The sequence below is a fragment of the Lepidochelys kempii genome, chromosome 12 (genome assembly GCF_965140285.1).
Source record: "Lepidochelys kempii isolate rLepKem1 chromosome 12, rLepKem1.hap1, whole genome shotgun sequence".
Classification (NCBI taxonomy): Eukaryota; Metazoa; Chordata; order Testudines; family Cheloniidae; genus Lepidochelys; species Lepidochelys kempii.
In genome coordinates, this window is record NC_136391.1 from 16,870,073 (window position 1) to 16,896,607 (window position 26,535).

A 26,535-nucleotide genomic window follows, 5' to 3' on the forward strand; every position below is an offset into this window, starting at 1 on the left:
ACTCTTTAAGCCCCACACCGTAAGGCATTTTCTCCAGTCCTTGAATCATTTTTGAGGCTCTTTTCTTTATCCTCTCCAGTTTTTCAACACCTTTTTAAGAACTGCGCATGCAGTATTCCTTTATTGGTCTCACCAATGGCACATGAAAAGGTAAAATCACCTCCCCACACCCACTCACTACACCCTTGTTTATACATCCAAAGATGTTTGTATATCAGCATCAATTTGAGAGCTTTCGTTTTTCCAGCCATGGTTCTGCAGACTTGAACCTGGGACCTGTGTCACAGTAAAATATTCACAAATAACCAACCTCCCAGCAGCACCACTGGCTGTTTGATGGTAAATCAAACCCAAGCTCCACTGCAGCTGACATGCCAAATCCTGACCACCAGGCCACTGAGAAGAAGCCACGTTGCTGAGCGTGTCCCATCCCTCCATCACAAGAGTAGCAGCTGATAGAAAAGCTGTATTTAAATGGGTTGGACTGGAGCAGGAATAATTTGTTACTAACCTCTAGGTTAATACATATGTATAAAAAAAACAAAACAGTAGGGAGGGTTAGGAGTCACACCACAGAACAGTGCAAGAGAGTCTTTACAGTACCAGTGACAGCGACTTGGCCAAGACCTGTGTGTGCTCTATAGTCAGCTGTATACACCAGTTAGTGTGGTGATAATTTAGGCCAAGTAAAGAAACTAGGCCACTGAGATTATAGCACATAATGGATGCACAGATAATGAAAGGAAAAGAAAGACTCCCTTTACAAGGCTACAAGATTCTTTCCAATCCAGAACAGAAGAGTAAAGCTTGCTACATCCATAGAACCTGCTCCCTAAGTTAGTGGGGGAAGGATTAATAGAATCATAGACTTTAAGGTCAGAAGGGACCATTATGAGCGTCTAGTCTGACCTCCTGCACAATGCAGGCCACAGAATCTCACCCACCCACTCCTGTAACAAACCCGTAACCTATGTCTGAGCTACTGAAGTCCTTAAATAGTGGTTTAAAGACTTCAAGGTGCAGAGAATCCTCCAGCAAGTGACTAGTGCCCCACGCTGCAGAGGAAGGTGAAAAAAACCCAGGGCCTCTGCCAATCTGCCCTGGAGAAAAATTCCTTCCCAACCCCAAATATGGTGATCAGCTAAACTCTGAGCATGTGGGCAAGACTCACCAGCCAGACACCCAGGAAAGAATTCTCTGTAGTAACTCAGATCCCACCCCATCTAACATCCCATCACAGGCCATTGGGCCTATTTACCACTAATAGTCAAAGATCAATTAATTGCCAAAATTAGGCTATCCCATCATACCACCCCTCCATAAATTTATCAAGCTTAGTCTTGAAGCCAGATATGTCTTTTGCCCCCACTGTTCCCCTTGGAAGGCTGTTCCAGAACTTCACTCCTGTGATGTTTAGAAACCTTCCTCTAATTTCAAGTCTAAACTTCCTGGTGGCCAGTTTATATCCATTTGTTCTTGTGTCTACATTGGTACTGAGCGTAAATAATTCCCCTCCCTCCCTGGTATTTATCCCTCTGGTATATTCATAGAGAGCAATCATATCTCCCCTCAGCCTTCTTTTGGTTAGGCTAAACAAGCCAAGCTCTTTGAGTCTCCTTTCATAAGACAGGTATTCCATTCCTCAGATCATCCTAGTAGCCCTTCTCTGTACCTGTTCTAGTTTGAATTCATCCTTCTTAAACATGGGAGACCAGAATTGCACACAGTATTCCAGATGAGGTCTCCCCGGTGCCTTGTACAACGGTACTAACACCTCCTTAGCTCTACTGGAAATACCTCGCCTGATGAATCCCAAGACCGTATTCGCTTTTTTCACGGCCACATCACATTGGCGGCTCCGAGTCTACAATGGGAACCAATACAAGTAGCATCAGACTAAATTTTTAATGGAAACCAGTTTGCTTCAACTAGAGCCATACTAGAGAGTCAAGGGAGATGAGGTTATATCTTTTATTAGACCAACTTCTGATGGTGAGAGAGACAAGTTTTCGAGCCATACAGAACTCTTCTTTGAGTCTGGGAAAGGTACTCCGGGAGTCACAGCCAGCATGCAAAATAGAACGATTGTTTAGCGTAAGTAGGCAGCACATAGTCTCAGGGTTCTGTGCGGCTCAAAAGCTCGTCTCTCTCACCAACAGAAGTGTGTCCAATAAAAGAGGTCACCTCACCCACCTTGGCTCTCTAATATCCTGGGATTGACACAGCAACAAGCACACTAAATAGAGCCACAGTAAACACATGCAGGAGGGACCTTGTGTGTGTGTGTAGTTCTCCTGATTTTTTTAAGGTTCCATTTGTAGGATGCTCACCTAAGTTCTTAAAAGGAAATTCTTTTAGTCTCTTTTCATATTTTAAAACATCAGTCTCGGTAATCTGCAATCTTTGTATCTCACTCAGTATGGAGGTTTGATTATCCCTGACTGGCCTACATTTTCACTCACAGGGCAGGTCTACACTATCACGTTGATCTAACTTATGTCATTCAGGGTGGGAAAAGCCACCTCCATGAGCAAGGCAAGTGGCAGCGACCTAAGAACTGTCCACACCAGCGCTACATCGGTGGGAGACGCTTTCCCACCAACATCACTTGGACAGGTGGAGTAATTATCCCGCTCTCTCATCAGCATAGAGCGTCTTCACCAGATGCACTATAGCTGCGCCACTGTAACACTTCTAGCGTAGGCAAAGTCAGAATAGCCAACACTGAAACTCTGTAGCGTCTCCACGTTACAAAGACGGAGGGGTCTGTTGCAACAAATGGAAAGGTAAAACTATAATCAGGCTGCTGGGTACAGATTCAATCCCATTTGTTCTCAGACTTATTAAAACCATCTATAGTGCTTCATGTCACCACAAAATTTTTCTTAAGCCTGGGCCTGGACTCACCAGTCACAGAATAGACTGACTACACTGCAGAGCATGGGTAGCAAAAGTTATGGACAGACCAACAGAAACGTGAAATTGAGGACAATACTCAGCAAGTCATTTTCTGAAATGAAAAGAGGCCTCTTTACTCATCTTAAATGAGCTGCAAGAAATATAGGAAAATGTGAGCCACTTCACAGGGAAAATTGGTATGGAACACTTACCATGCAGATCAATTCGTTTATCAATGCAAAAGCAGAAAGTTTGGCTGAGACAAGAGCAGAATCAATTTATGGTGTGATAACATGATTCAGGAGTTTAACTGATGTTCCTCCAAAGCAGCAAGAATTCTTACCCCTTGTCTCTCTTCAGCCTGGTGAAAATCAAAAGTGAACAAAATGCTCAGTATATAACCAACTAACAGCTAACAATTTTCAGAGTAACAGCCGTGTTAGTCTGTATTCGCAAAAAGAAAAGGAGTACTTGTGGCATCTTAGAGACTAACCAATTTATTTGAGCATAAGCTTTTGTGAGCTACAGCTCACTTCATCGGATGCATACTGTATTCATGCATCCGATGAAGTGAGCTGTAGCTCACGAAAGCTTATGCTCAAATAAATTGGTTAGTCTCTAAGGTGCCACAAGTACTCCTTTTCTTTTAGCTAACAATTTATTACTGAACGATACTTATATTGCAGGTAGCAGCCACCTCTCATAATATTGCTGAGCTACTGAACAGAGTGCTTCTTCCCCCCTGAAGCCTTATTTTCCAAGACAGTCTAATATTTCATTAAGTGGATCCATACAGCGTTTCAGATAGATTCAGATGTGTGCTGAGCTGATCAATTTGTTGCACCAAATTTTGCACACCAAACATTCTTCCCAGCTAGCGTGACTAACCTTGAAAGGACTCATGTGGCTCTTGACCCTCTCTGCCCCCTTATTCATTTCTAGCAAGAAAACGTTTGGGGGGATGGGGGGTGGGTTCAGCCACCTCCAACTATGAAATGCACTGCCTTGCGTGTATATAATATGGCCGGCATAAATGAAGCAGTCTATACAAAGTGGATGTAATCCTGGCCTTACTGAAATCAATGAGATTAGGATTATATTCAGTGCCTTAAAATATCAATTTGTGTGTCTGGTCAGCCATCCTGAGCTATCTCTAGTTTCCTTTGACCCTGGAATTATTACCTCCCTCACACAACGTCAAGGGTGAACTCCCTGGGATTTGAGGTTTCTCAAGCAGCCTCTCATGATATTGTTTTGAAACTAACAAAGATGAGTTCACATTTTGTGCAAGCCAGTATTCTAAAACAATAATTGAATAGGCTCCATCCAAGTCCCCTAGCTATTTCCACAAGGGGACAGGTGAGGATGTCCATCCACCAATTTCCCCTTCATCCTTTTCTGCTCCCTAGATGCCTTCCAGACCCCAAAAGGGCTTGGGCTCCCCACCTTATCAGACATATCTGAGGTCAAAAGCAGTGGCTGGTGGTCTACTCTCAGCAGCCTCCATTATCTTCTGGGGGCAGGCAAGCTACCCACTTCTCACTCACATCTTGTTTGGGAGTGAGTGGGAGGCCCACCATTCCCCCACACACACACCCTTCCCCCCAAATCCAGCAACAGAAGGCCCATTGAAAACCTTCTTCCCAGTCTCCCTGCACTGTCACTTTAAGCACTATATACATATACACTCCACACGGCACTGTGCTAAGGGAAAACTCCAGAATCTCTGCCTTCACATAGTGCCCAAAAAGGAACAGCAGGAATGGAAGGAGTATTTAAGGTGCTGTCACACCAGGAGATGGGTGGCTGCCTACCCCAGAAGAGCCTACTCTTGGATTGTGGCAGCAATGAGGATCCTCACAAGCTTCTCCCAAAACAAAACATGCAGGGCAAGGCAAGATAGAGAGCAAGGGTTGGTGGGGTGGAAAATCAGAGTAAGATCAGGCAAGAGCAGAATGCTCTTAGGGACAGGGACTCTGACTTCCTTCCTTGTGCCTGTAGAGCATGTGGCATTTTCCAGGTGCTACCTCCAACTCCATAATAAAGGATAGTGAAGAGACCTGGTGGTCAGGGGCACCACCACATTACCTCTGCTCCCCTGGCGATGAAGCACAACGTGCAGGTGGGTCAAGAATCCCATCCGCCCCTTCTGAGAGGAGCTGGGCATGAGGTGGTATTTCTTCTCTCCCTCCCTGAGGCAGTTCTCTGCAGACAACGGGAGGGCTAAGAGCTCCCTACCTGAGCTATACACACAGGACAGGTACTGGCCAAACTAACTCTCTTCAGAATGGGAGCCTGAAAAGGCTTCAGTTTGGTTCTTTGTTTTGAAGTCACTGAATGGTTTGTGTGCATACTCACAGTAACTGCCTGGGTAATCACACATGTACTTCTGTGCACACATTGTTTCATCTGGGCCTGGGCCTTTACCCGCTGAGAATTTGTTCCCACTCACCCAAAACTATTCTGTTTGTGTTCTAAAAGCTAATCTGTGAAATCTCATCTTTGAAAGAGGAAAACAAGAACCAAAGTAAAGCAGGATTTGCTGACCTATTTTTTTCAATAGCTACAACACAAAAGAAAGCAGAACCAGTTTGTCCATTTTTAGCTGCCATAGTTTCAAAAGGTAGACAGTATGGTTTTAAATTTCCATTCCTCCTTTCTTTTGTTTTGTCCAAATGTAATGACTACAGTGTTTCTGAAACGTCTTTAGTAATTTCTATTTATTTCCATAATAAAGATTATCTACTATAATTACTCACAAGCAGATGTTAAAGCAAAAGAAATCCAGGAACCCATACAGGCAGTAATAAAATTAATTGAAAAGGAACATCAATACATGAACTGTGAACCTCAGGAAAAAGTAACCATCTACAAGCTATTAAAACCCACAACTGAATCAGTTTATGAACATTTATTTTTGCAATACAGAATTTGTTTTAGTAGCAGCTCATCACAGAAAGCAACAATTGTGTTAAAAAGACTTCACAACAGGATGTGCTCCTCCTTTTAGAGTTATCATTTGCACCCCATCCTGCAGTTACCTCAACCCTAAGTAATCATATCCGAAATTGCGTAGTGAGGAATACCTATTTTGTATTTAGTGGCTACCTGCTATCAGTAGTGCAGACAAGAAGCTTTGTTAAAAAAAGTTAACCTGCTTCATTCCTTCAGAATGGCTACCTACGTGACACTTCACAATCACATATGAAGCAAACCTAATTACTCATTAAAGAAGGCATTCCTAGGGAACTCAAAAACAATGAGGAGTCCTTGTGGCACTTTAGAGACTAACAAATTTATTTGGGCATAAGCTTTCGTGGGCACATACTTCATCAGGTGGGGGTTTTAGCCCACGAAAGCTTATGCCCAAATAAATTTGTTAGTCTCTGAAGTGCCACAAGGACTCCTCGTTGTTTTTGCTGATACAGACTAACACAGCTACCACTCTGAAACCTAGGAAACTCAGTATTTATTTCTATTTTCCTACACATTAAGAGCATATTCATCTCCTCATACCACCTTTTAAAACAAATACCTTTCAAAAGTCCAAGTACTACAAAATATTTGTATGTCTTATAATTAAACTTAATATTTCACAAGTAGGCAGAAGTGTAGACAAAACAAGTGTAGTTGAGACCACCATTGCCTGTGAACTAAAGGACAGGATGAAACATCATGGGACATTTTCAAGATTCTTAGGATATGTGTTTAAATTTTAAGAACCACAACTGTGAGACTACTAAACGCGTTACAAGTAAACATTCACATGTAATATAACTTGCTTTTGTGGATATTCACAGTTGTAATTCTAAAAAATTGTTTAACTCGAGACCCTTGTCACCATATACCTCTTAAAATCGGAAGTATTCAAATTATATATAGTGTTAATTGAAAATTGCTCCGTTAGCAACTAGCAGAAGCAGATGACTACAGGCTTGTAGAAATAAAATTAAAAATAGCTAAGAAAAAAAAGACTGTACTCTGTCCTATGCAGTTTTTGTAAGCATTTACACAGCAAATCTAAAGCGTTCATGAGTTTGTAGTACTCAAATAGATAAAAGATATTTCTTTTTATTCTCTTCCTTACCGTGTTAGGTGCTATTAACATCTACTGTTTTACATACCAGAGTGATAATGAGTGAAATGATTTTTTTGTATTCTTACGTACAGTAGTTTATACAAAACGTTCTGATCATTCCAGATGACAGTAGTTACATAAATATATATTATGGTCATTAACCCAAAAATGGTCAGTTTCTCTATTGCATATGATCTTTACTTAAAAAACACTTCCTGATTTTTGTATTTATCATCATAGGCTTTAAGTAAACTGATAATTATGAATAAGGGACAAAAATAGAGTATGGGGGTTCCTCGGTGGAAGTAGATAGAAATTATTATCAGACAGGGGAAAGGGAAGAGATTTCTAGGAAGCAACCACAATATTGAAGTCAATGGACTTTTCACCCCTGAGCAACGTAGTTATACCAACGTAAGTTGCTAGTGTAAACCAAGCTAATAAGACCCACTGCTCTGACTCAGTTTTTACACAGTGATCCTGGGAAACGTTACATCCAATGCCTCACAAGGATTTTCCAGGACATCACAAATCCAAGTTTGTGTGTTCTAGTGTTCCCCTCCTCACACCCACAAAGGGGAAGGGGAGGAGAAGGGACTATGCGCCTGTACTGGACCTAAACTTGATCATCTGCTTAGGGTCAGCAGTGGAGGCGGCGGGGGGGGAGGGGGACAGGAAGGGGGGAGAAACAGTGCCTTTATGTGGCAAATGTTTTCCAATGAGAGAAGAAAAATGGGGACATTTTAGTTAAGGAAAGCAGAATTCAATCTCAATTTCAACAGGAATCTGCCACCAAGGGCCTCAGTCGCAATTCCCTCATTACTACCATGTTGGAAAGCTTCTTAAGAAATATAGAGGGGAACCATGGCACAGCTTCATTACAGACAAAGCTGGTGATGTGCTTGGGTGGGAGGTGAACCAAACAAACAGTCATGAGAACATTTCTAAAGTGTAAGCAGGACGGAATACTAGTTAGAGGGTGGGTCAGGAAACTGCCAAGAAAACCTGTAATCTACAAATAGTTTACAAACCGAACTGGAATGGATTACTGGAAGAATCCATGTAATCTAAAGCAAGCTGTTGGGCATAAACTTCACAATTCAAATGATAAAGTCTGTTCAGCCTTACAATTAACTTCAATTTTTATCCCAGCAGAAAAATACCCGTTTCATAATACTGATTTTGATAAGAAGCAAACTGTAGGCTGCCATGAAACTTCATACCAAAGGGAAAATTCAGCTGTGCTTTTTGTCTTTCAAAGCCCAAGGGGTGAGATTATTTCATGATTACCAGACTTCCCATCATGCCTTATGGATAGATTTTTCTGTCCACAGCCAGTTTGAAACTGATCTTACCACTGTACAAATCAATATCCCATTTATTCTTTTAAGCTTTCAGTGACCTATTTAAAATTCTCTTCTTCAAACACAGTGTCCTGAATAGTTAGCCAACTTTTCATTGTATAGATTTTTCCAAATCTAGTCATAGTTTAATTTATTCCAAGCAGAATGCCTGAGAGAGAATTGCTGGATTTGTTTGACTAGCTGGGAGTAAAGAGAGCAATTAAGGAAGATAAGGATATCACAGAGAAGGCAAACGAGTTTTTGCATCAGTTCACACAACAGAGGATGTTGGGGAAATATCCACCTCAGTTCCATTCTTTTCAGGTAATGAAGATGAGACGCTGTCAGAAACTGAGGTCAACTCGCAAAGCCCCTTCCTGCTTACTCTCCCATTGGTCCAATATTTCAGAATGCTTGGGCCCAAAGACGCAAGTCGAACACTGTGCCCTCAATCACTGCCTATAAAAGTTAATAGTTACTGCTGTCAGAGACTCTCTTCACAAGTTTGCTTGCTGGTTTTAATGCCACTTTGGCCAATTATAGTAAATCAGCCTTATATTGGTGATCAACCAGTCTAATAAAAAAAACAATTACTCCCTTCATTACTCTGAAATACAGAACTCACTGAAGTGGAAAGATGTGAGAAAAAAATCTCTTACTTCCGCAGGGTTGGGGGGGGGGAGGGAGAGAAATGTGCGCTGTGGCGCCAAGATTCAATTAGAAAATTCTTGGTTTAAAAAAAAAAACAAAACCACCTACCACCTGATAATCCCTGATATGAAAAACTGCATTTATTAGGAGAGAACTGACATAATTTCCCCCTAAATTAGAAACATTAATTAGTAAAAATTACTTTGGGACAGGAATATTCAACAAGACAAAAAAATGGTGGTTTTGCACACTGTACACTTAGGGTTTGTCTATATTTAGAAGGTACAACTGCACTTCAGTGAAGATGCTACCTATGCCGACAGAGGGGCTTCTGCCATCCGCGTAGGCACTCCACCTCCCCGAAGGCAGTTGCTAGGTTGGGGGAGAAGCCCTCCTGTCAACGTAGCATTCTCTACACTGGGAGTTAGGTCCAAATAACTGCATTGCTCCGGATGACGTAGTTATACTGACATAAGTTGCTAGCATAGACCAAGCCTTAGGCTATGTCTACACTGCACTTTCGTCAGTAAAACTTTTGTCGCTCAAGGGTGTGAAAACACACTCCCCTGACCAACAAAAGTTTTACTAATGAAAAGCACTGGTGTGAACAGCGCTACGTCGGCGGGAGACGCTCTCCCGCCGACAAAGGTACCTCCCCACATCGGGGGTGGTTTTATTTTGCCAGCAGCAGCTCTCTCCGGCTGACAAAGAGCAGCTATACTGCGTGCCTTACAGTGGCAAGGCTTTAGAGGCACAGCTGTGTACACACAGCCTGAGTGTTAGGGGTACAGCAAACCAGAAAATTATTAAGACTAATGTAATACAATGTCCCAAAATGCATCTGGAATAAATCTCTCTCTCTTTCTCTCTCATGTGATACTGCTCCAGTAAATCCCAACCCCATCCTGATTTCTAAGCAGGCTTTAGGATTCCCTCTCTCAGTAATGAAAACAGGAAGCACAACATTCTACCTCAGAGGTCCCCAATCTGTGGGGCGCACCCCCCTAGGGGGGCATGGAGGAAGGTTGTGGGGGGGCAGGGAGGGAACGCCACCCAGCTCCACTACTGGCCTGGGTCCTGGCTGCCGGCTCCACACCTGGGACCCCACCCCCAGCTACAGCCCATGCCTCAGCCCCCTTACTCTTGTCCACATTCCCCCCTCCCAGAGCCATGGCCCCCAGTCCTGGCTAGGTTTGCCAATTTGAGTTGGCTGTATTCCTGGAGGTTTCATCACATTACATAATCTTTAATTAAAGATTACTCTTTAATTCCTGGAGACTCCAGGACAATCCTGGAGGGTTGGCAACCCTACTACTGGCCCTGGCTTCTGGGGGCAAGAAGGGGGAGCGGACAGGAGTCAGGGGGACATGAGAAAAGGTTTGGGGACCACCGTTCTACCATAAGAGACCCGGACAAACTGGAAATAACCTGACTCTTCCTCCTGTGACGAGAGGATGAGAGCATGGCTGAGAAGTTAAAAGTCTCCATGAGCCAGAGTGCAGCGCATACCACACACAACTCTCTCATTACATTTCAGCTATTTTTGGAGAACCACTGCAGCTTCAGGTGGGACTAGGTATTTACTGGGTATTTAGTCAGTGAAGTGTGGTTGTAATGTGGGAGAGGAATAGGGGTACATACAGGGGAGTGAGAAGATAAATCTTATCCTGAGGCAAATTAGAGATCATTTATTGTTGGCCTGATTGAAAAGAGCAAGAGAACAGGGAAGTGCTCCAATGCAAAACCTCCTCTCTCTGTCTACAATACCTCCAGACTATCAAAATAAATAGCAATATAGTCCACAACTGACCACCCACAACTCACAATGACTTCGGAGGGCAGTTGCTTGGCACCTCAACATCTGTCCCCAAATTTCCGCAGGTGGACTTTCATTATTATTAACGACCAAGTTTATTAGAGGAGAAATACCGTAGCATTGGCCTAAGGACCAACCAAAAATGGGGCCCCATTGTGCTAGATACGATACAAACACAGAGTAGTTGATAGTCCCTGCCCTGAATAACTTACAAGCGAAAACAGACAAGACAGACAGAGAGCAGAGGTAGAACACACAGGCCCAGCGAACAATGGAATGGAAGCAAACATCGTGTTAGTGCCAAGTTTCTTTTTTAAAAGGTGGCTTTAGTTAGGAGGGGATAAGACAGAGGTGAAAAGAAGCTGGTATGGTCCCGTACAGCGTGCCGGTAAGAGCCAGTACGCCGGGCCGGAGCGGACCGGCTTCCCCAGGCTGGTGCTTTAAAGGGCCCCGGGCTCCACGCAGCGGCCGGAGCCCTGGGCCCTTTAACGCACCCCCCGAGCCCTGCTGCTGGAGCCCCAGGGTAGCGGCAGCAGGGCTCCAGCGCTGATTTAAAGGGCCAGGGGCTCTGGCCACTACGAGAAGCCCTGCGCCCTTTAAAGCACCCCCCGAACCCCTGGGGCTCCCCACAGCAGCCAGAGCCCCCAGGCCCTTGAAAGCACCCCCTGAGCCCCGCTGCTGGAGCCCCAGGGTAGCGGTAGCAGGGTTCCAGTGCTGATTTAAAGGGCCAGGGGCTCCGGCCGCTGCAGGGAGCCCTGCACCCTTTAAAGCACCCCCCGAACCCCTGGGACTCCCCGCAGGGGCAAGAGCCCCTGAGTCCTTTAAAGCACCACCCGAGCCCCGCTGCTGGAGCCCCGGGGTAGCGGCGGCAGGGCTCCAGCGATAATGTAAAGGGCCCGGAGCTCCGCTGTGGTAGCGGCGGCCAGAGCCCGGGGCCCTTTAAATCGCCCCTGAGCCCCGAGCTGCCTCTGCAGCTGGTAGCTCTGGGTGTGATTTAAAGGTCCCAGGGCTCCCAGCCGCAGCTGGAGCCCTGGGGCCTTTAAATCTTGATTTAAAGGGCCAGGGTTTTTAAAGGCCACGCCCCCTGCTCAGGACTCTGGAATACCGGTAAGTCCTTTAAGTTACTTTCACCCCTGGGATAAGATAATTGGAAAGCAAAATGAAGGGAGAAGGCACACTGAAAGGAAGGAGACTCAGGGGAAGGAGAGGTGATACAGACATTGAAAAGCAGGCGTTTGATCACTGAGGCTGCAATACAAAGGGCATGTTAACATGGGGACGCTCAGGAAAGTTAAGGTGAATCAACTAAAGATGTGAAGTCAATGCACCACCTCCCTGCCACATGGACCCTTTCATTCAGGAGTAAAGTGGCCTAATCTGGCCACTACTCCAGGGTGTAAAACAGCAACGTATCTCATCTCTGTAGCTGCACCAACTGCTACAGCAGAACCAAGCATTTTTAAAAGTCATTTTTCAGGCACAATAAATTAAATTTAACGAGCAAAACAGAACGAAGCTGAACAATAAGCCATAATGCAATAGCAACAGCATTCAAGCCTACTGCCAACGGCAAAAACTGTTCTTTCCATTTAAATGTCTGTTTAGGCTACGCTATCACCGTATCTGTACTACAGCAAAGCACCCTCTTTCACCAGCCGCTGAGCTAGAGGAACCTGATGAGACAAGTTATGCTGGCAGTTTCACGAATGGAAATCAGCCAGAGCCAAGAGTCAATACAGTAGACAACAGAAAAGGGACAGTCATTTGCTGCTGCAATGTCTACATGAGCTATTTTTTACCCAAGAGAGCCAATTTCTGGGTTGTCCAGATCCTGGCCTCTTGTACTGAAAAACTGTTGCCAATTCTCACTCTTTAATCACAAGTATCATGATATTTGGTGTTTTTCAGAAAGCCTCAGCTCCCGGACTAATGTGAATGCATGACCACCTTTTTTTCAAATGAAAAATAAGGTGAATTTCATGGTTGCAAAGAAAATCATGACCACATGCACCCTAAAGTTTCAAAAACAAGTAGATAAATAAAAAGAACCCAAAATGTATTTATTTTTTAAATTCCATGGTTTTCCTATTTGTGGAGACCTGACCCCACAATTTGATTTTTGAATGTTTTTATGTAGCACGAATCGTGAGTCAGCCGTGAGATGAATCAACAACTCCCATAAACCATAAAGGGTATGTCCTGCACTGAAGCGGAGAGCAAGTCTCCCAGGGCAGGTAGACAGATTCGCATTAGCAGGACTCAAGCTAGTGCACTAAAAATAGCAGTGTGGACATTCAGGCTTGAGCGGAAGATCAGGCTGTCAAGTCCATCCAACCCCATAGCTTGAGAGCCCAAGCTCCAGCCCCAACCGGAACAGCCACATTGCTATTTTTAACATGCTAGCTCCAGCCCCACGGGCGCTATTCTGTTTACCGGGGCTGGGAGGCTTGCTCCCTGCTGCAGTGAAGACATCCCCAAAAGAGAGACATCATGGTAAATCAATATAACATGGTTTTACTGTGTCTGCAAGGAAGTGCCACTTTGCTGAGAAAGGAGACTGACTGGGATTACTTCTCATCTTTAAAAGTAGTTTTGAATTATCTGAAGCCACCACATTGTGTAGTGAATAACCATAAGCACATCAGCAGCATCCTACTTCCAGGCCCTCTCAGCGGTCCAGAGAGGCCAGAGCCTCTTCCAGCTTTTGAGGCCCCTAGCCATAATAAAAATAAAAAATGACGACACATGAAAATAAAATAAGGCACCAAAAAAAGAGTGAGACATAATTTGAATATTTTTTTGTTTAACAAATGCTTTTCTGGTCCAATAGGGATGCGCATAAAAACAAGTTGCGAAGCTTATCAAATACCAAAAAATTAACGAGTGTCTAAATTTGAAGCCCCCTTTGAGCTTGAGGCCCAGGCCAAATGGCCCTCTTGCCGCCCCTCCTCTCCACCACCACCACCCCCACCTCCTCAATTGGCCCTAGTTGCATCTTATCTCAAATCAGATTGTAAGCTTTTGCAGGCAGGGACTCAAAAGCTTCCTAGCATAAGGAAGCCCTCAGATACATATTTTGTATCATCAAGGTATTAAATACCTTCCAATTCCAGATAGAAAAAGCCTGCTCACTGTTTATACAGTCCTAAAACAAGAAAGAAAATGATACTCCAATATACGAAAAGAATCCTTCCATCAGTATGGAACACATTCACCTCTGAGGTGAACTGTTACAAAGGCCAAAAAATGAAGTAAATGTTTTTCAAGTGTGGTTTTAACATGCTTTGTAATGGAGTAGCATTTATTTAGAGGGACATTTTAATTTTTCCGCCCTCAAGCTCCTTTGTCAAAGCACAACCATGCAATATATGTTACACCACAACATCTGTACTCTATAGTCAAAACTAAAGTAAAAGTAAAACTACAACCTCCGCTTAAGCAAGTATTTCTCTCTCTTCTGAGGTGAAAAATCGAGTGGCACAAGAGCGCGCTTTCCTGCATGAGCCATTCTGCTAAGGAGCAGAAGTTTTGCAGTTAGACAGGATTTCACAGCATAACACAACAGACAAACCAGCATGATCAATTTTAAAATTTTACAACATGTGATTTTGGAGGGCTATTTTCCCCACAATAGGTGCAACAGGACACAAAGCTCTGTGCAGTTCCTATTTTCTCAGGAAAACTTAATAACTGTGAATTTACAGTAAAACGTTAACTTTAGTGTTATTTCAAAATACTTCCTCACTTTACAAACTAATGTTAATTTGGGAACTGGAAGAACTTTCTATTGACAACACTTAGTCTTTCTGGCAACAACACTATTCTCGCTGAAGGATTAGATTCCCAAGTTTAGTTACTCTGAAGGTAGTAGAAATATAGCGTGTAAGTCTTCAAAAGTATTTACCAACAGTTACCAGGAGGGGTATCTGAGAGACTACATTTCCTATACTTAAAGAAAGAAGGAAACAAACAGTGGTATCTCACTGTAGCCAAGCACTAGCTTTGTATATGACTTATTTTCTGGTCATATCGCTATTTTTACATGGCGGCACATCACTAGCGTTAGTTTAATGCAGAGGTGTACATAAGTGCCAGTTAAAGTGAGAAATGCTAGAATTAGCAACAAAGAGACATTAAAAGTACATATAATTGCTAAGGGTGGGTATTCACACATCCACCACAACGTAATCCATGCGCCCGCTCTCTTCTTTTCTAATTCTAGCTTTTCTTCATTTTAAATGACATTGTTTCAACGAGACACCGAGTGTTATAACTTGCCCTGCACCCATCCCAATTCCACAATAACTGAATACACTCTCTCTTTGGCATCATTCTTTTAATGGCACTGTTGTTTTAGGCTCAGTGGCCATAACAAAACTACCTTCTGCCTCTCCTTGCTCCTTCTTCCTGCAACTGTGTAGTAAACCCAGTATATGGCCACCTCTCCTTGCATAGATACTGTATGCAAAATGATGAGGTGTCCTTACATCTTTTAGATTTATTTAAACATCCAGGCAGCTCAAGAATCTCTGGAGCCCTCAATGTATCCATTGGGTTGGGCCAGTCACTACGAGATCTGGATTTAATATACAATTTGCTTTGCCCCACTGCAGCTACAAACTCCTATGCCAGCTGGGCAAGCACAACTGAAGAGGCAACAAAGAACGTGCCTAGAACTGGCAGGTATATTTACAAAGAGAGCTAGTGAAACTGAAGATGGAGCCCCAGTTTCTTCTTCAATAGGAGAGAGACAGCAACATGCTCAGGCAAGGCCAAGATTAAGGTGGAGAGATCCTCACCGAGAAGTTGTCAGTCCCCAGTTCCAGAGCAGCGTCTCACCCTAAACTCCACGTAGCACTGGAACACATGCACCACATAGGACACCGACATTTCCGTTTCCCCTTTTGGGTTGTGGTCCCCGTGGCCCCTCCGGCTACAGTTTAGTAGGATCAGTGAAGGCAATGCTGCCAAACATCGTCCCTGCAATTTTACACTTAACACCGAACAAGTTAGACAGACCCTTCTACCAAACACTAACTCTCACCATTCCCCACTTCTGGCTTTTTCCCATAGGGATTTATTCTAAATCTCAAAATACTGTGCTGCTAAGCTACTTGATAGTGTGTAAAAGCCAATTCCATCTATGCAGCCAAAGAACTCAAATGCTAATTATACCCATAGACTAGATCCTTGGCTCTCAGACTTCGGTTAGCTATTCAGACACTTTGAATATGCATCTGAATGGTAACTATTGTTGTATGCAGTGTTGTTGCAGCTGTTTGGTTTCCAAGATATTAGAGCGACAAGGCGGATGAGGTAAAACTTTTACTGGACCAATTTCTGTGGGTGGGAGAGAAGCTTTCAAGTTTACACCTGTGTAAACTCAAAAAGTTTCTGTCTCCCACCCACAGAAGTTGGCCCAATAAAAGATATTACTTCAACCCCCCCTTGTCTCTCTAACAACTATTGTGGCTCCCCCATGTTTCCAGTAACTCATAATATCGAGTCCCATGATACACAAAAGCACGGTGCTCTGCCAGCAAAGCACGGATCAGCTGATAAGCATAATGGAGCGCCAAGCTGACTCGATCCAGGCACTTGTAGCCAGGCACTACCGCCCCCGACCCCACCCTGCAGCCCTTGTCCCAAAACTCTTTCCCTTGTGCCCCCATGTTGCCTCCAACCCACTTTCTCCAACATTCAGAGGCAGCTGGTGGCAGTAAGAACCCAACACCTGTAGCTTCACCACCCAGCTCTGAAAACTACGAACCTTACCCTCTGTCCTCAACCCCCATCACCATGCAGTGTAGCCATCCTGAAGTGCAGCACTCATTGCACAGCACTCCAGACAGGAAGGCTGAGTACGATAACAGGACATACACAAATCCGTTCCCCACCCCCTTGCCCTTTCTGTTTCCCAAGCAGATGTGTTTCTTTTCAATAAATGAATTTCCTTTTCAATAAATGGATTTTTTGGCTTTGAAAACATTCTTTATTATTGCATAAAGTAAAAGATACCTTAGCCCAGGAAAGAAACAGGCACTGCAAGTCAGCATAGCAAAAACAGATTCCTACTAACATTGGAACCACTGCACTTCACTCCTGTGCAGGGCACCAGACATTACTGGTGGCTTTCAGCCTCAAATTGCTCCCTCAAGGCATCCCTAATCCTTGTGGCCCCACGCTAGGCCCCTCTAATAGCCCTGCTCTCTGGCTGTTCTAATTCAGCCTCCAGGTGTTGAACCTCCAAGTTCCATGCCTGACTGAATCGTTCACCCTTCCCTTCACAAATGCTATGGAGGGTAGAGCAAGCGGATATAACTGTGGGGATGCTGTCATCGTCCAGGTCAAGCTTCCCATACAGAGAGCGCCAGTGGCCCTTTAAACGGCCAAAAGCACACTCCAGTCATTCTGCACTTGCTCAGCCTGTTGTTGAACCATTCCTTGCTGTGGTCAAGGCTCCCTGTGTAGGGTTTAATGAGCCACGGCATTAAAGGGTAAGCGGGGTCTCCAAGGATCACAATGGGCATTTCGACTTCCCCTATGGCGATCTTCTGGTCTGGGAAAAAAGTCCCGGCTTGCAGCTTCCTGAACAGGCCAGTGTTCCAAAAGATGCGTGCGTCATGCACCTTTCCGGGCCAGCCTGCGTTAATGTCAATGAAACCCCCATGGTGATCCACAAGCACCTGGAGAACCATAGAGAAATACCCCTTCCGATTAATGTACTCGGAGGCTAGGTGGGCTGGTGCCAGAATTGGAATATGCATGCCATCTATCGTCCTTCCGCAGTTAGGGAAACCCACTTGTGCAAAGCCATCCACAATGTCATGCACGTTACCCGGAATCACAGTTCTTCTGAGCATGATGCGATTAATGGCCCCGCAAACTTGCATCAACACGATTCCAGCAGTCAACTTCCCCACTCCAAACTGGTTAGCGACCGATCGGTAGGTGTCTGGAGTTGCCAGCTTCCAGATTGCAATAGCCACCCGCTTCTCCACAGTCAGGGCAGCTCTCAATCTCGTGTCCTCGCGCAGCAGGGCGGGGGTGAGCTCCTCACACAGTCCCATGAAAGTGGCTTTTCTCATCCGAAAGTTCTGCAACCACTGCTCGTCATCCCAGATTTGCATGACAATGTGATCCCTCCACTCAGTGCTGGTTTCCTGAGCCCAAAAGCGGCGTTCCACGGTGGTGAGCATGTCCATGAATGCCACAAGCAATCTCATGTCATATGCATTACTTGAGTCGATATCATCATCGGAGCCCTCACTGTCACTTTGGATAAGGAATAACTCGACTGCCAAACGTGACGTGCTGGCAAGACTTGTCAGCATACTCCTCAGCAGTTCGAGATCCATTCCCGCAGACTGAAAGGGAAGACAGAGCGCACAGTACAAAAATCGTTGAAAGATGGCGCCAAATATGGTCGGAAGCACAGGGATTGCTGGGATGCAAGCCGATGCATCACGGGGCATTAGGACAGGACCCAGAATGCCCCCCGCCCCCTTCCCACAAGCCACAGCGCCAGAATGGGAAGAGGTGCTCTGTGGGATAGCTGCCCATAATGCACCGCTCCCAATGCTGCTTCAAGTGCCACAAACGTGGCCACGCCAGTGCGCTTGCAGCTGTCAGCGTGGACAGAGTGCGGCGCTTTCCCTACTGCGCTCTCCAAAGGCGGGTTTAACTCACAGCGCTCTACATCTGCAAGGGTAGCCATGCCCTCAGAGTGTCACAGTGACATACAAGGTAGAACAGATTGTTTAGCATAAGTAGTTAACACACATTTCAACTGACCATTCAAGGTGAAGTGGCCATTATTTGGCTGACCACATTTCAGGCATTTTGTTAAAGCTTCAGTGATAGATTGCTCGGTCATTCCAGGAACAAGAAATCTTTCCAAATCAATGTAACACTTCAGTGTGGGTTCTCCAAAACATCCTAAAAGAGCTGGGTGTCTAAGGATTTGTCTATGCTTACAGCGCCCCAGCTTGGAGCAGCTGCGCTGCTGCAGCACTTAGTGAAGACGCTATTTGCACCAACGGGAGAGGTTCTCCCATCAGCACTCCCGTTGACAGAGCGCTGTCTACACCAGGGGTTAGGTCGGTATAACTACATCACTCGGGGTGGGGATTTTCCACACCTCTGAGCAACGTAGTTATACCAACGTAACATACATTGGTAGTGTAGACCAAGCCCGAGGTTGAGACATTCAAAGTTTCCTAAGGGAGCTAATGCAGCAACCTCTACTTGTAACATTAAATTACCTCTAGGAAAAGGATATTATTGGGTGAAACCCTGGTACCATTAAAATAAGTGGCAAAACTCTCAGTGATAGTAGGGCCAAGATTCCACCCAGTCTCATTACAGTACATTGAATTTTTATGATGAATTGAAAGTGCAACGTTCACTAGCTCCCCTGCTCTAGCAAACACTTATGCATGTGAACAACTTTATGTTCAAATGGGGAAGTTGCTCATGTGCAAAAAAGTGTTTGCAGGATCAGACCCAACAAGTATTTAACAGCAAATAAAGACACTGAAAAGAAAAAAGTAGCAAGTGTGAGAAATATACAAAATATTTTAGTTTACAGGACAGAACAAAAAAAAAGGTTTTATGTATGTTTGTGAAGAACAGCTTTCAAGAGACAAAGGAACATTAGCATTCTGTGTCTTGCTGCTCATCAAGAGAGGTGAGTTTCAGGAAATAAAGCGACATGCAGCCTGTGTACTTTAAACCACTTTCTGATCTGCAAGTCACACAAACCACTCTGCATTCAGCACTAACCACAGGCACCTATTTCCCTAGCAACAGTTTGCAGGCCAATTTCACTTTGACTGAAGAACATTTAACAAGTTACATAAGGAGCATTGCACGTTGGTGCTGTAACAGCAGCTGGTTTTCACACTTACCCGAATGTTATTTACGTAGTATTGAATGGGCCAATACTTTGCTGCAATTACAGAACCTAAGACAAAAAATTACAAATAGAAGTGACTAATCCATATTAAACAGTAACGTTAAAAAACACAAACTTTGTTTAGCCAAGTTTTAATATAAAGCAGATTTCTCTTTATTCTTCAACAGCACATTTAGTCTGTTACTTTATTAGAGCAAACCTTTCCTTTGTCCAACGAGATTTGAGAATTGGATTAGATAGCAAAAGAACAAGACAACACAGTAATTAAGTGTTAACTTTAGGGATATTTTACTAGCTACAGAAATTAACAAATTGTATATAACCATTAATATCCCAAATCTATAGAAATCCCAAACTATGTAGATGACCTAAAGAAGAGCTCTGTGTAAACTCAAAAGCTCATCTCTTTCACCAACAGAAGTTGGTCCAATAAAAGATATTACCTCGCCCATTTTGTCTCTCTAACACAACTACAACTGAATACAGGATACATAGTGTCTGTATTAATAAACCCTAGGCTTATACTGGACCAATTGTAACATCTGTCTGATTCACAATACACATTTCCAAACTTATTTGATCCTTACCAGATCTAATCAAGACATCGGGTCATTGACTGAACTTTCACTGGCATGGTATTAACTACATTTTGGAAACACAAATTTAATTACATGGTATTTATGTCAATAGTGTTAACAATACATTGGAGGGAAGAAAAAGGGAATAGGAAATGACAAAAAGGAAAAAGTCAAGTCAAACAAAATCAGTTATGAGATGTATTTGCTATCCTGACCTGTAAGTTTATTTTTTATTCAAAACATGAATGATACTTTAAAGATACTTGCTGTAATAACTGTTTAAAATATTTAAAAAAATACAAAGAGAATTACTCAAGCACTGCATGGTTACCAGCTGTGGAATCTTCCAATTAGTTCAAAGCATACCCCTGTCAAGGTTCCTTCCCCACTCTGAACTCTAGGGCACAGATGTGGGGACCCGCATGAAAACCCCCCTAAGCTTATTTTTACCAGCTTAGGTTAAAACTTCCCCAAGGTACAAACTATTTTACCTTTTGCCCCCGGACTTTATTGCTGCCACCACCAAGCGTCTAACAAATATATAACAGGGAAAGAGCCCGCCTGGAAACGTCTTTCCCCGCAAAATCCTCCCAAACCCTACACCCCCTTTCCTGGGGAAGGCTTGATAAAAATCCTCACCAATTTGCATAGGTGAACAAAGACCCAAACCCTTGGATCTTAAGAACAATGAAAAAGCAATCAGGTTCTTAAAAGAAGAATTTTAATTGAAGAGAAAAAGTAAAAGAATCACCTCTGTAAAATCAGGATGGTAAATACCTTACAGGGTAATCCGATTCAAAACATAGAGAATCCCTCTAGGCAAAACCTTAAGTTACAAAAAGACACAAAAACAAGAATATACATTCCATTCAGCACAGCTTATTTTCTCAGCCATTTAAACAAAGCAGAATCTAACGCATATCTAGCTAGATTACTTACTAAGTTCTAAGACTCCATTCCTTTTCCGTTCCTGGCAAAAACAACACACGGACAAAGAGAACCTTTGTTTCTCCCCCCCTCCAGCTTTGAAAGTATCTTGTCTCCTCATTGGTCATTTTGGTCAGGTGCCAGCAAGGTTATCCTAGCTTCTTAACCCTTTACAGGTGAAAGGGTTTTTCCTCTGGCCAGGAGTGATTTTAAAGATGTTTACCCTTCCCTTTATATTTATGACAGCTCCCCACAAGCCTACTTCAGAACTGATCTCAGTTCTATGAGTTTGTTTGTTTTTTAAACCAGTCTATACAAAAGTTGGGATGGAGTCATGAAGAAAGTATGTATGGGCAGTTTACATAGGACTGGCATAGTACGATAACATGACTCCCGTCCTGAATACTATCGTCAGTATTATGGAGAGGCAGCTGCCTCTGTACAATTGTAGTTTCAGCCAACTTCTGTGATAAATCCCTATTTTAGCACCCCCATAACTTTGGCTTGAGACTTGTTACGTTTACACCAAGTTCAAATGATTTTCTTTAGTCTTTGAAGAAACAGTCACTTTTAAACTAGAGCTCATTAAAAATGACTCTGAATAGAAATGTTGATATTTACCTTATGTCTGTCTCTACGTGCTAAAACGTGGTTTTTCGTTTGGTTTATCGGGAACAGCGCTGGGCATAGTGTTCTTATCAAGTGTAAATGTTGTGTGTGCGCACGTGTGTATATGTAGTATATTTTACCATAACAAGCTTAACGCTGAACAAAAATACATGCTATTCTTTCAGCAGTATTTTCAAAATATATACACACCACAAAACACTTTGGAAAATAAAAAAAATTAAATATGCACATTAATGACACATCATTGGTCAACATCCAAAGCAGGTCCTCAAACACATATACTTTTTCCATATCCTGATAAAGTTATACACTTTCCCGCTCAACTATCGATACAAAATTATTCTCAGCAACAGTAATTGTAAATACTTTACAAAAGAATTCTCCATGAAACAAAAGGAACCAAACTTCAGACTGCCACGCTGGAGCATAGCTTCGCAGGAATATGATATGGAGATCAATCATGCTGAGGGTTGGAGAACAAGCTACCCGACACCCTGTCCAGAAAAGAGGGGACAGAGGTGAAGTTTATGTCATGGCCAATGAACAAAACTCCACCAACAAACTCACAAGAGGAGGTGTGACAGTCAAGGTCCAGCCACCCCAATGGGAGAAAAGGGTGGTCTGAACCCTAAAAATAAGCAATTGAGTCAACCGATTGTAGACAATGTTATGGTGTATAAACATATGCCAAGTAAGATCTTTTATGAAAGCTTGTAATGCCCTGAACTTGAGATCATTAAGAGAGATGTATACAGGTTATGGCCATGAATGTATGCATGTATATAGATGTAGAAAATTGTAATTTTAACTATAGTGCAACTGCATCATCACCTCACAGCAGTGTGGTGAGGCAATCAGGCAGGGAAGGCACCTCCCAGGCCAGGTGTTTACACAAAACCAGCTCCAAGAACTTAGCATTGTCCAGCCAGATACAGACAATGGTGGACCATTAAAGGTAATGGGAAAACACTGAAACAACTTGAAACTGAAAAGAAAAACCCAGGGCTTATCTACAGTGGCACTTTACAGTGCTGAAACTTGCAGCGCTGGGGGGGGGGTGAGGGCTCTGGCTAGGGGTGCAGGCTCTGGGGTGGGGCTGGGAATGAGGGGTTTGGAGTGCAGGAGGTGGCTCAAGGCTGGGGCAGAGTGCTTTGGGGTGGGGCCAGGGATGAGGGGTTCAGGGTGCAGGAGGAGGCTCTGACTGGGATGAGGGGTTCAGTGTGTGGGAGGGGGCTCAGGACTGGGGCAGAGGGTGGGGGTGAGGTCTTTGGGGTGGGGCCGGGGATGACGGGTTTGGGGTGCCAGCAGCTCTCTCGACGCCATATGCACACGAGAGAGAACAAGAGAAGTTAAAGGACCATCACATTCTATAATTTAAGCTATTTTAAAAAGAACCAAAGCACAGCATTATGGAGCAATCCAGCTCCTGCTTCTTGTAACTCATTGAGCTTCAATATCTTCCTTGCTTCATTTCAATTTTTTGTTCCATTTGAACTCCTTGAGCTATTCAGCTTCCTGCCCACAAATGTAATATATTATACGCTCATTTCCTAGATACATCTGCATTACCTGACTCCCTGAACAGAGTACAGATCACTTGGGAGCAATATTTTGTCAATCCAGTCTCTTAAACAGAGGAAGTTTAAATTTGAACGTGCGTTTTTTCCTTTACAGTCAACCTCAGAGTGACACCAGAAACACTCCGTGATTTTCTCGTATTATCTCTAGTGCACTGATAGGTTTCAATGTATCCAGCGTTGCTGACATGCTTTTAAATCTCAGTGTCTACTGCTTTTCCACATGGCACAAGAACTGAAATCACAGCCTTGTTTACACTCAACCTACTGTTTGCAATTTCATGTCGAAGGTTAGATACTGGAGAGTTCATTTTTAATCCTTTAGTGAGCAAAACTTAGCTCACATTCCAAAGGTTATGAACTGCTATGATTTTATTTAAGAAACACCAACAATTAAGCAACACTGTCAGTCTAGGCTATTTTAAAGAATACACACACGATTTACCCTCACAGATTTCATGGAAGCATTTTGTATAAATTTAGCGTGAGAATTACTGAAGCCCAACCCTCCCTCACCTAACATGCTGTTGTTAATTATTTGTATTACAGTAAGGCACAGAGATTCGACAGTGGCCAATGCCAGGTTCCCCAGAGGGAATGAACAGAACAGGTAATCATCAAGTGATCCATCCCGTCGCCCATTCCCAGCTCCTGGCAAAGAGAGGCTAGGGACACCAAACCTGCCCATCCTAGCTAACAGTCATTGATGGATCTGTCCTCCATGAATTTACCTAGTTCTTTTTTGAACCGTTATAGCCTTGGCCTTCACAACATCCTCTTGCAAGGAGTTCCACAGGTTGACTGTGCATTGTATGAAAAAATACTTTCGTTTGTTTTAAATCTGCTGCCTATTAATTTCATTTGGTGGCCCCTAGTTCTTGTGTTAGGAGAAGGAGTAAATAACACTTCCTTAATTACTTTCTCCACATCACTCATGATTTTATAGACCTTTATCATATCCCCCCTTAGTCATATCTTTTCCAAGCTGAAAAGCCCGTCTTATTAATCTCTCCTCATACGGCAGCCGTTCCATACCCCTAATCATTTTTGTTGCCCTTTCCTGAACCTTTTCCAAGTCCAATATATCTTTTTTGAGATGGGGCAACCATTCTGCATGCAGCATTCAAGATGTGGGCATAGCATGGATTTATATAGAGGCAATATGGTATTTTCTGTCTTATTATCTACCCCTTTCTTAATGATTCCCAACTTTCTTTTTTGCTTTTTTGACTGCCACTGCACACTGAGTGGGTGTTTTCAGAGAACTAGCCACAATGACTCCAAGATCTCTTTCTTGAGTGATAACAGCTAATTTTGACCCCATCATTTTATATATGTAGTTGGGATTATGTTTTCCAATGTGCATTACTTTGCATTTATCAACATTGAATTTCATCTGCCATTTTGCACAAAGAAAAGGAGTACTTGTGGCACCTTAGAGACTAACCAATTTATTTGAGCATAAGCTTTCGTGTGCTGTTGCCCAGTCACCCAGTTTTGAGAGATCCTTTTGTAGCTCTTTGCAGTCTGTCTGGGATTTAACTATCTTGATTAGTTTTGAATCATCTGCAAATTTTGCCACCTCACTGTTTATCCCTTTTTTCTGATCATTTATGAATATGTTAAATAGAACTGGGCTCAATAAGACCCCTGGGGGACACCACTATTTACCTCTCTCCAGTCTGAAGACGGACCATTTATTCCTACCCTTTGTTTCCTATCTTTTAACCAGTTACCAATCCGTGAGAGAACCTTCCCTCTTATCCCATGACTGCTTACTTTGCTTAAGAGCCTTTGGTGAGTGACCTTGTCAAAGGCTTTTTGAAAACCTAAATACACTATATCCACTGGATTCCCCTGGTCCACATGCTTGTTGACCCCCCTCAAAGAATGCTAGTAGATTGTAAAGGAAATCATGCCTCACCAAAAAACATGTTGACTATTCCCCAACAATTTATGTTCATCTATGTGTCTGACAATTTTGTTCTTTACTCTTGTTTCAACCAGTTTGCCCAATATCAAGAGGTACCACGACATCTCAATATCAAAGGTGGTACAAAAACATTCCCCAAGGATAACAGGAACACACTGACCCCTCCTAAAGGATAAAGTCAGGATGACAGTACGTAATAAAAATGTTTTTATTGAACCAACATGTACAAGGTAATGGGTGATAACCAGCCACATCGGGGGGCAGTAACTACGGCAAAGGCAGTACGTAATTTTTTTGTATCAGGCCAGTGTATAAAGATTCATCTCAGAGGGACTATCTTTGTCCAGCTGACATGGGAACGGAAAGTCCCACCATTCACCAAGCTGCATCCATTGTCACGGCATAGAGGTCTTAGTATCCTTGTAGAGTCTGCCAGGTGCTATTACCATGCTTCGCCGACAATAAACCTAGCCTGGTGCCTTCGTACCTTAACGGATCTTGTGGTCATTGGGCAGTTCGCTCGAGGTCTGCTGTGCTGGCTGTCTGCACTGAGCTGGAGCAGCACACAGGGAAAATACACACAAGCAACCAAATATCTAACAACAATACCCACCCTGGATCTGATCTTTTCCAGAAATAAAGATGAGGTATCATCAGAGATTGAGCTATCAGAAGAAGAATCACTGGAACAAACTGAAAATTTAAAAAGCAATAAGTCACTTGAGCCAAATGGTATACATCCAAGAATTCTGAAAGACTTCAGGTATGAAGTAGGACAGGTAGATACGCTGGAGGGTAGGGATAGGGTACAGAGGGACCTAGACAAATTGGAGAATTGGGCCAAAAGAAATCTGATGAGGTTCAACAAGGGCAAGTGCAGAGTCCTGCACTTAGGAGGGAAGAATCCCATGCACAACTACAGACTAGGGACCAAATGGCTTGGCAGCAGTTCTGCAGAAAAGGACCTAAGGGTTACAGTGGACAAGAAGCTGGATATGAGTCAACCATGTGCCCTTGTTGCCAAGAAGGCCAATGGCATTTTGGGATGTATAAGTAGGGGCATTGCCAGCAGATTGAGGGACGTGATCGTTCCCCTCTATTCGACATTGGTGAGGCCTCATCTGGAGTACTGTGTCCAGTTTTGGGCCCCACACTACAAGAAGGATGTGGAAAAATTGGAGAGAGTC

The 26,535-nt window shown here is 43.5% G+C and overlaps 1 protein-coding gene across 3 annotated transcripts in view; it reads right to left on the reverse strand.

Annotated features, from left to right (window-relative positions):
- ADCY7 (adenylate cyclase 7) overlaps positions 1 to 26,535 on the reverse strand; it is a 119,045-nt gene that overhangs the window by 61,192 nt on the left and 31,318 nt on the right. The window contains exon 1 of one of the 3 annotated variants that reach the window (XM_073307660.2): positions 3,111 to 3,227. The exons of the other annotated variants lie outside the window; for them this stretch is intronic. The gene's annotated coding sequence lies outside the window, so the exon portion shown is untranslated. Of the gene's footprint in view, positions 1 to 3,110; positions 3,228 to 26,535 lie in introns of those variants that run through there. 3 annotated transcript variants of the gene reach the window in all.